General features: G+C 37.4%; 1 long non-coding RNA gene across 1 annotated transcript; it reads left to right on the top strand.

Annotated features, from left to right (window-relative positions):
• The first annotated feature begins 2,582 nt into the window (after positions 1-2,582).
• LOC144515503 (uncharacterized) lies at positions 2,583-10,701 on the top strand. The gene is made up of 3 exons (XR_013501749.1): positions 2,583-2,655; positions 2,968-3,059; positions 6,874-10,701. It is a non-coding gene; the product is annotated as an uncharacterized LOC144515503 (long non-coding RNA).
• The last annotated feature ends 259 nt before the right edge of the window (positions 10,702-10,960 follow it).

Genomic DNA, 10,960 nt, shown 5'->3' with positions numbered 1-10,960 from the left:
AGTACAGGAGTTAGTTGCACTATATCTTAATCTAGGTCTTTATTATAAGCATGAACTACCAAACTCCTTCCTACATACAGTACATTGCAAAACGCTTTGTTTGCATCACGTAAAACTGCAGTAATCCAGGGGTATTTCCCTACCCAGTCCTCCCGGTACCTGCAGAGACGTTTTTGCTTTTCAGCTACGTGTTCATCGGGTCCCGGGACACCAGCCTGAGCCTCCATTTCAACATGAATGAATGAAAAATAGCAATGCGTGTTATCAAAATTCGCGACTAATGTTCTATCAGACTATAACTACTCGAGAGTCTGCTCTTGAGACTTTGTCCTAAGTTTCGGGACAATTAGGGCAGGATTCGGGATTCGGGACAACTGCTTGGATTTTGGGACTGTCCCGAATTTTTCGGGATGTCTGGTCACCCTAGTAGACTCTTATGACAAATTGAAGCCTTTTGGCATCTATATAAACTCATCTTCAGCCACCATCCTTTCTAACCGGAGTTCTTTGCTGCAGCGCTGCTGACTGTGGCACTGGCACTGTTCATAACAGCGCGAAATGGGTTTCAAAGCAGCGCACACAAAAACAAATCTAAAGTTTGCTCTGTGCCCACATGAAAAGGTTTTGCGCGCGCACATGGAAGTTTCACGTGCGCACATGAAAGTTTCGTGTGAGCACATAAAACTAAACTTTAGATTTTTTTTTGCTCATGTCCCATTAGGGGCTCCGTATATTAGCATGCTTACATTGTATAATTAACAATAAACACAAAGTACACTTGAGGCTGATGGTTATTTGGTCATAAACCAAAGTTTTGAACAAATTGAACTTTGACGGTGGCACTAGATGAAAAGTCAAAGGAACATGACCAATGTTCATGTACCAAATTTCATGGCAATTCCTCCGATAGCTGTCAAGCCATTTCACTGAAATCCATAAATGTTAACTTCATAGTGGCACCTAGCGGAAAAAGTGGCTCAGTAGGATACATTGTCTGGGAAACATAAATGTCTGCATGAAATTGTGTGCCAATTTATTGAGTATATGTGAGATATTTTACAGGATTGGTAAACACATTGCACTTCTGGTTATGCTAGAGGAAAAGTACTTTTGGGGAACCAGTGTCTGGCAAAATACAAAATGTGTACACACACACACACACACACACACACACATATTGAACAAACTTATAACTTATAACAAAAAAACAAGAAGAATTGCCTTCATGTGCAACTGTTTAGCTTGATGTTAAAGTAACAGAGAATTGGCAACCGTTTCATGGTCTCTGGTTGTCCCCTTTGGCAACCACCTGTTCAATATTTGTGTACTTATACTTACTATATATATATATATATATATATATATATATATATATATATATATATAAACAAATCAGAACTTACAAAACTGGAACATTTATTTCAAAAGAAGTCAATATTTTTTTTGGTTGTCTCCTTACATTTTAAACACTACGTTCGTGCGCAACACAACATTTCAGCTGTTGTGCAACTGCTTTCCACACACGTGCGTTTGCCGTGAAAACATACAGGCAACGTAATTTTCTGTTCACGTTAACGGCGCATGGTAAAATCCAGTGCTAATATGGCACCACCGCCCGGTATCTGCCGTACCAAATAGCAATGCGGATTTTGGTGCCTCGTTACAGTGACACTTAAATGTCTGCGCTGCTCTCTGATGCTCCGACACCCATGTTAGAGACAACAGAAACATTGCTGCATGTCATGCTAGTAAACACTAATAACACGTTACACAGCAGGTAACGTTAGCCTACCGTTAGCTACAGTAGTAACTGGATTAAACATGGTTAAAATGGTGACAGTTATTGTATGGTTCATTGTAGAGGATTCCCACAGCGGGACGTGCAATGGTCTGCCGCTAAAGCTATGAGCTAAAAGACACAAACTACCACTGGTCACTGCTGTTGTCTGAAAAATACTGGTATACTGGTAATAACTGGTAAACCTCGTGGTGCATTCATAGTTATTTTAAAATACCCTTTTCTCATCAGTTTTTTTTCTTTTAACAGCAATTTACTGGTGAAAGAAGTAATTATTGTTAAAAGTTATTATTACATTTTAATAATTATGTAAAAAAAACAGTGATCCGATCTGTGAGTTTTGTGATCCGTTGCACCACTATTGGAGAGGGCAGGGAAATTATACTGTAAGCCATTATCTCATTGTTTCATTGTTAAAATGTGTGGTATAGTCACATAAGAAATGAATTGCTCCAAATATAGGCAGCAGGGACGTCGTTAGGCCTATTTTAGGGGGGCTGAAGCTACCCCAAAATGTTCCTAAGCTAAGTTTATCCTCATTGATATATAGACGCAACAAATGATATATATAGCTTCAAAAAATAGCCGAAAAGTCGGAAGTTAGACAGAAGTACAGAGAGTCGTTGTGCTATCAAGATGATGCACCGCACCGTCTCGTTGCATTGGTGTGAACTGGCAGCTTTCAGAGCGTTGCAGACCGGCGCGTTGCGAGTAACTGGGAGATTCATCTCGTCTCGTCGCTACTCTTTGGTCTGAACTCGCTATGCACCCTCCCCCCCCCACACATACACACACCGATACACACGCTAATGGTGACAGGAAGATTGATTACACCTAGTGTGATACAGAGTGAAATTGTAAGTTGTTTTTAATTACCTGCTTACCTTTAGCTACATTTTCTTGAGGTAAAGGAAAGGGGATATTTTGGTTTGCTATGGAAAACTATAGTCTAGCTAGAGTGAACGAGCGAAATACAAGAAATGGTTAACTTCTAATGCTAATGCTAATCACAACTCTTTATTCATTGCCAATAATATAGCCTATCTCTATAGTAGGCATATTCTAAAACAATATCAATCCCCATAGAATGTTGTTGTCACTAAAAACTAAATGTCATAGGGTCCCTGTTAATGCTATTGTACCGTTGTATCCTTCAATTCATTGAGCAGATGAGATGGATATTGGAAGATATTTCAGCAGAGAGAAAGAGAAGCAGGAGATTGGCAGGGCAGTTGATTCTGAGGGAGCCGGCATGATTGAGGTCAGTAATGGTCTATAGGTCTAAGGATTGTTTTGTTTTCTTGTAACAATAAGCATTTGTTGGCAGGTCTAGGTACTATGCATAGCCTAAACTAAATTATTTCATTATATTTATTATATATGCTAGCTATATTCTAACCAATTTAACTTTCTTCATTCATTGGCTGTGATACATTAAATAAATATGTAGATGTTGCCTAAATGTAGGCAATGTGAAAATAAAATGAAAGTAATCCAACATACAGTACATACAGTATATACAGTAATCAGTATGCAGTGATGCCTATTTTTTCTTTTTCTTGTACTGCTATTTGTCATATTTGTTTAACTTACTTTTCATGTGACCAATTTGCATTTAGAAGTCATGAAATTAGCATCAGGGTTTTGTTTTATCTTAAAGGATTAGACAGAAGGAACAGAGTAGAAATGGAAGAAGAGGATATGTCTGTCACTTTTGACTTATATATAATATAGATATTGGTTTCTTGACTGGTGGTTGACATACAGTATGTCACAAAAGTGAGTACACCCCTAGCATTTTAGTAAATATTTCATTATATCTTTTAATGGGACAACACTGAAGAAATTACACTTTGCTACAATGTAAAGTATTAAGTGTACCGCTTGTATAACAGTGTAAATGTGCTGTCCCCTCAAAATAACTCAACTCACAGCCATTAATATCTAAACCGCTGGCAACAAAAGTGAGTACACCCCTATGTTAAATTCCCATAGAGGCAGGCAGAGTTTTATTTTTAAAGGCCAGTTATTTAGTGGATCCAGGATACTATGCATCCTGATAAAGTTCCCTTGGCCTTTGGAATTAAAATAGAACCCACATCATCACATGCCCTTCACCATACCTAGAGATTGCCATGGTTTTATGTCTGTTAGCCTAATAGCTGGTTTGATTTGCATTGAGAGATGATTTTATGGAAAGTACCCCATGCCAATCTCTAGGTATGGTGAAGGGTATGTGATGATGTGGGGCTATTTTAATTCCAAAGGCCAAGGGAACTTTATCAGGATGCATAGTATCCTGGATCCATGAAATAACTGGCCTTTAAAAATAAAAATCTGCCTGCCTCTATGGGAATTTAATATACTCTACACGTACTCACTTTTGTTGCCAGCAGTTTAGACATTAATGGTTGTGTGTTGAGTTATTTTGAGGGGACAGCACATTTACACTGTTATGCAAGCTGTACACTTAATACTTTACATTGTAGCAAAGTGTAATTTCTTCAGTGTTAATATATAGTGTGAAATATTTACTCAAATATGAGTCGTGTACTCACTTTTGTGAGATACTGTAAGTGTAGCTCTAATATAATAACGAAAGATTTTGCAAATGTAAGTTACAAATACCCTGGGGGCTAAGCCCCCCCTTTCTTTCAATCCTAGTGACGTCCCTCATAGGCAGTTTAAAACATGGCAACCGTATTGTCAATTTCGGCAACCAAAAGCTGATGCCTGGTTGCCAAGACGGCAACCACTTTAAAAAGTTAGCGTTGAGCCCTGTAAATACCATTGTAGCTCTAAGAAGACAGACTTACTTGCTGCACTGATAAAACTAGCATTGAAATAAACACAATAGACAGTTGCTGCATTATTAGGGTTCCTATACAAACAGGGTTGGTAGGTGATTGTGTCTTTACGCCGTGACAGCCTAAATACAGAGTTGCTTTCAGATATTTCTACTAAAATGTGTTAAATGACATGTGTTGAAAATTAAGTTACTAACAGGTAGCATGGTGGGCTATTACTGTATATATGCAGAGCAAGCAGCGTGTTCAGTGTGTTGTGGTTTGTTTGTTTGAACTTGATATGTGTGTACTGTGAAGTCTAGTAAACACAGCCTGCACGTTGGATGTGCAACTAGAACTGAATAAATCACACTTTAAAAATACTACTGTTGCATTGAGTGTTTCCAAAAAGATGTCAAATGGAAGTACTTGACACTTGGTTCTGAGGATTAAATTCAAGAGATAACAGTGTTTATGTGTTTCTCTGGCTATGACCAGCGCAGGTGTAAATGTGCACTACAATAGACACACTTGTCCACCCATTGCCCCCATCCCCTTGCATTATTTTGCCGTTTACAGATTGGACTTAGGGGAGAAGACAGTTACTTTAGGTTTCATCATTTTTATATTCATAATTCATGTGTTTCACAGCGATGAAAATAACCACATCAGCATTCAAGCATTTTTTCAGTGATTTTGAGTATGCAGACAAACATTACTTTGTGCTTTGTCAAGCATTTAAGGTTTACTACAAAAACAGGATGGGAGATTTCAGCGGATGAATTGCTAAAGCTCTCACCAGCTCTCGCTCGATCATATTAGAAGTGGCAGTGAAAACCTTCTGTCTCTGCTGTTTTCCCTCTTCTTTACTCATTGTTGACCAATTCGTTCTGCGCATTTCATTTACTCATTTCCTCTTATTTGTGTCGTTGTATTGTATTTGATCTTTTCAACAATAACATGACATTGTGCTGTGGATTAAGCATTCTTTAGAAATGTGCTTCATTGGATAGAGTTAAAGAGAAACTGCATAAAATACCAGCACTGCAGGAAATAGTTTAAAATGGCCTGCTTTGCCTGTACTCTTTTAATCTTGTAAGCAATGACTTTCTTTTCAAAGCAGTTAATTTGAAGTCCAAAACAAACTTTAAATAATGGATTACTGGAGCTTCCTCCTTCTTAACCCACATGGTGTAATAACCTGTCAAGATTTTTCCCCAATTTATTTATTTACCCTCTTAGTGACACACTCTCTTGGAGCATTCCAGCATTTGTTTGGGTCTCAAAGCGAGTGCAAATAATCTCTCAGAGGAAAATTAAGCAGACAACAACCAGTGATGCTGCTCGCCATGGGCCAAGCATGTGGGCATGTGCTGGGTCTGACTAATACTTGTATTGCATTGCTTAGACAGCTTCTTTCTTTGCTTATTTGTAGATAGCAACACACAAAGGCTTTGAAATATCTGTTTCCTACTAATCTCATCTAGGTCAGCAATAGACTATTATAATAACATGGTCTGAGTAAATAGCCTATCTTCTTTGGTGGTGGCAATGTTTTTAATCTTTTGGCTTCATTGGTCGATCATAATGCAATTTGAAGAGCGGATGCATTCCCTGTATGCACTGCGTTATCAGAAAGCAAGACAACATAGTGGGAATAAGTAACATTATTGTAGATGAGTCACATACTGGACAAAATGTTTTTGCTGTTCTGGAGTAGAAAACAGATTTACTGTACAGTATAAGGTCAACAAATACATATTTAAATGAATTCATCCCTGAGTTTGTTTGTGCAGTGATAATTCAGAGGGTTTTATTTTCATTATTCAAATTTGGATTTATCTATTATCTATTTGTGCACACTGGTCTTTGTTAATATTAAGTGGAAACTGCTGCTGATAAGTGACATTAGTAGTGCTGTAGATAAATTCTATTCGCATAACAGTATGACGTTGGTTAGAGAGTTTGTCCCATACATAGCAGTTCACAGGTGCAATCTCTGTGGCAGTCCATGTATGTCGACAAACAGCAGTGTGTCCTTGACCAAAACACTGAAAACCTAAACAGATTAGTACATCTTAAGTCTGTTTTTATATTTGTGAGAACAGATAAATCTGTTACTCAATCTGTTATGAGATCATGGATACAACGGCCAAAAGTTTGGGCCCACCTTAAGCATGAGACTGCTCAGAGTACAGTTTGACCCACTGGTACCTGAAAGCAGCCAGTTTAGGTTTCCAGGCCTCTGCTCAAGATGCATCCTGAACACCTCTCTGTGAAATATTTCAGGCACATCCAACCGGCAGAGTGAAGGTATACCCAGAGCACTTTGGATGATTTACATGTTTCACCTGACCTGGGACCACCTGACCTGGGATGGGATCCCCCACGAGGAGCTGGAGGGCTTGGGAAAATGATGTCTGGGCTACTTTGTTTAGAATCCTGTCACCAAGATAAGTGGCAGAAAACAAAATTAGCATTTTGTGTTTTCAATCCATTTTTGTTGAGTTACATCAGGTCCCTATATCTTGGTTTTAGACAGCAAGGCTTTCCTTTTCTTTACATTTCATAGTATGTTCCTTTAAAACGTATGCAGCTCCTTAACCAAAAACCAACCAAAAATACAAAATCAGTTAATTTATTGTTCACATTATACAGTTTGTGAACTAAAACACAGATCTGAAGACTGTGAACACAAATAACTGTGAAGACAGTAAGCTTATTAACACTGTCTCCTAAAGTCTGTAGACAACAGTCCATACAAAATGTACTTGTGGCTATAAAAGCAACAAATATGTTCAGCTTCAAACTGCAGGTAGGCATCGGAAATGACCAGCATGCAGTGGCAGAAAGCAAGTCACTGAAAGTCACAAAGGAACTGCTCCAGGGGCCCATTGTGATATATTTTTGTAGTCTGCATGATGCAATAAGAGTCAGGTGCTTTCTCAGCAACTCCTTTATATATATTTTTTCCTTCACAGCCCAGAATGTGCTTTTTCATGTTCTCTTTCCAACAAGTTCCCAAATCCATGCGGTTTATTTCTACCCTCTGATACGATGCACAGGAGCATTTCATAAATTAGCGCACGTAGTGGTAGCAGGAAAACGACACACAGGAGCGCTTTCCGTCCTCATAGCTAAACCAGAGAATGTAACAGTTGCAGTTTTAAACACGTTAATGAAAAAGATTGTGGTTTAGGTTCAAATCAGACGTTACTTCACTTCTGGTTACGCATGTGATGCAGAACGTGATGTGGCTCTGTGTGTTCTATAAAGTTGAAAAAAAAGCTTGCCGTCTACTTTTATTTTTAATCGGGACACAAACCCCAGTCTCCTAGGTAAAGGAAATGAGGCACACGTATACTTTGTTACCTTACTTTCTGCTTTGCTACTGTCATAATTACTATGGCCATTACAGGTCACCGCCATTATAAAGATAAATATAAGTCTCAATTGCTATTTGAACAAATGACTTATGTGGTGCGTTTTTTGGGGGAGGAAAGTTTCTTTCTGTGTGCTTTTTGGACATCTACACCCAATACATAGTAGTTAACAGTCTAATATATACTATAGGCAACTAGTCCATCAGTAGGCATACCTAAAAATGGTAACTTGCCTTTCAGCATTGTGAGCTGCTTCTTCTTCCTTTTAGTTTGTTAGTGCAGAACACTGTTCACATTCCTTACCAAGAAGTGTTACACTGGTTATTACTAGATTTGTACTTTGTATATACTCATACAGTATATATCACATATAACAGACAAAGCATAGGGTAAAAATCTCCAAAGTCGTTGTTATGACTGGGTGGCCATATAGTCATAACTACAATACATTGAGGCAGAATGAATTCAAGGTTATCCAATAAATACATCTAAAGCAAAATACTCAAACCATAATTACTGCAATAGTACACTGTAAGACATTTCATGGTAGTTTAACTTGGAAATGCAAGTTCATCTGCTGCCTTGAAAATCGAAGTTCACTCAACTTGAAGACTGCCTTTGTTTCAACTTAGAAATTAAAGTTAATGAGGTTGATGTAACTACAGTGTTCTGGTTTTGTTAAAGTTGTTCTTTTAGTTGGTTTAACTTCATACTTTAAGTTAAAACAAATAATTTATTTTCTTTAATAATGCAAGAAACCTTCCTTGCCTAGTATAACAGACATACTTTTCTGCTTTATTACAACTCACAGTTTCAAGTTAAAACAACATAACCACATTTATAGCGGCGATAGCGTAGTATCTTGGGTAGCAGCCGCCCCGTGCGAAATAGAGACACCTCTAAAGCTGTTGATCTTGCATCACTTGACATAAAAGGGCCTAGAGAAATGACATGCACAGATTAAGGGCTGAAGAAAGCCTATTAATGCTCAAAGTCTAATGCTGCAATACCCCAGCTCTTCTTATCAAACGTAACAGTCACTTAACTCATGGTTACAAATGTAAACCAGCACAACGATGGCAATTACCAGGCAACAAAACACTACATTCTAAGCAGACACGTTTAATAAACGGAATTCATAAAGTTACATTTGTATTTCGAACAAACCGCAAACTTTTCAGCAAATTTTAACACAACTCTATTTACTGCCTTGCATCATGGGAATTGACCAGCCAATGAACCAATTGCACCTGACTGCAGTATGCAGATCGGGGTTGGGCTAAATGTGGGCGGAGCTAAACGTTTGACTTTTGAAAAGTACTTTCCATTTCAATTTGAGAAGAGTGAAATGCCAAATTCACAATTCACAAGCCGTTGACAGGTACTCCCTCCGACGGTGGCACTACTGCTTTCTTGTTTGCCACAACACGTGTTATATTTTAGTTGAAATTTGAATAGGCTACATCAATTATCTGCGGTGTATAATTAATTTATTGTGTCCATGCTTTAACTTTGCCGTGAAAGACTCGAAAGGCAACTCTTTTTTGTTGCAACACACACCCGCTTTTTTTTCAACTGATAACTTACATACCCAAGTTCAATCAACACATACATATCTGACAAAAAATTAAAATAGTCGACCTAATGAATAAATGCAAGTTTAACTTTCAAAAACTCATAAAGTTGAGTTCAAAATCCACAACTTGTATAAGCTCGCTTAGTTAAAAATAAGAAATAAGTGGATATAACTAAATGGGTCTGTAATGTTTTACAGTGTACCTGTACAGTAGCCAGAATGTAGAAAACAATTTTAGACAGTTGGTTTATCAGTGGGAACATTATTTGTTTATGGCACATCTCTGATTTCATTATTTGAGGCATTCTGTCCCTTTTGTTTGCACTGTTAGTCATTGTAAGCGTATTGTTGCAAGGTTGTAGTCAATTTGGACTCACTTATCTAATCACTTGTGCCTTGCATTTGGATGAGGCTACTGAGTCGATAGGAACACTGCCCAGAAGTGTTGTTTTGTATTAGCTTTAGCTTTGCCAAGACTAGCTTGGCTGCAACCAAACTGTGAGTTGTTCTGTGTGTATTTCCTGAATATAGGACAGTTCTTTTTTAATTTCACAAATTCAACAAAAAACTGTATATTCATAATAAGACAAGCAGCAAATGTCCAGTTGTGCCATTGATCAGTTGTGTCATCAATTGTTGTACATTGTTTAAGTAAATCAATGCATTTCTAAATTTTTTCAAGTGCACATTCTCAAAGGCTGGTGACTGAAAATGTCAAATGAGTTTGTGAGAACACAACAAGATACAGACAGAAACCATATGGAAAGAATATTGCATTACAACAAGTAAACATGTTATTATATATTGTTATATATTGTTGTATGAAATATATTTGAATCCTACACATTACCTTACTTTTATCAGTATTTTGAATTATGTTTGTAAGGATTTCAATGGTGCTGTGTGTGATGAAGCTGTAATAGTAAGAATGAAAAACGTTCACAAGCCATTGGTCTTTTTTAAAATAGAAAATGCAAGTAGCTGTGCAGCAAGCAGTGTGGCTAACTATTTGAGCTAAAACTTGCCTTTTACTGTTGGTTCTTGTTTCTGTTTCTGATTGCTGTGCGCAACATAGTTTTTTTTGTTCAGTAAACTGGGATTCAGAAAGCATTAAAGTACATGTTAAAGTATACCAATGTATAAATGTATTCAACAGCATACATGTGTATTGCATTTTTCCTCTCAATGTATAAGTATGCAATCTACATATAGTATGCATTCATGTCAGTAAATTAATTTCTTTCTATAACCAATCTTGAATTGTTTGTCCCTCCACTGTATCTATTCAGCTCATAAAATGAGTTAACAGTCATTTAACTATAGTTTTCATATTTTGTAATGATTTCAATCATGCCATCACCCCTGACAAAAAAAATCACATCAAAGCCATTTTCAAATTACAGTGAAAAAACAGCTT

Source organism: Sander vitreus, chromosome 1 (assembly GCF_031162955.1).
Source record: "Sander vitreus isolate 19-12246 chromosome 1, sanVit1, whole genome shotgun sequence".
In the NCBI taxonomy this organism is placed as follows: domain Eukaryota; kingdom Metazoa; phylum Chordata; class Actinopteri; order Perciformes; family Percidae; genus Sander; species Sander vitreus.
The sequence above is the reverse complement of the archived record's forward strand: the minus strand, read 5'-3'. Positions and strand labels throughout refer to the sequence as shown.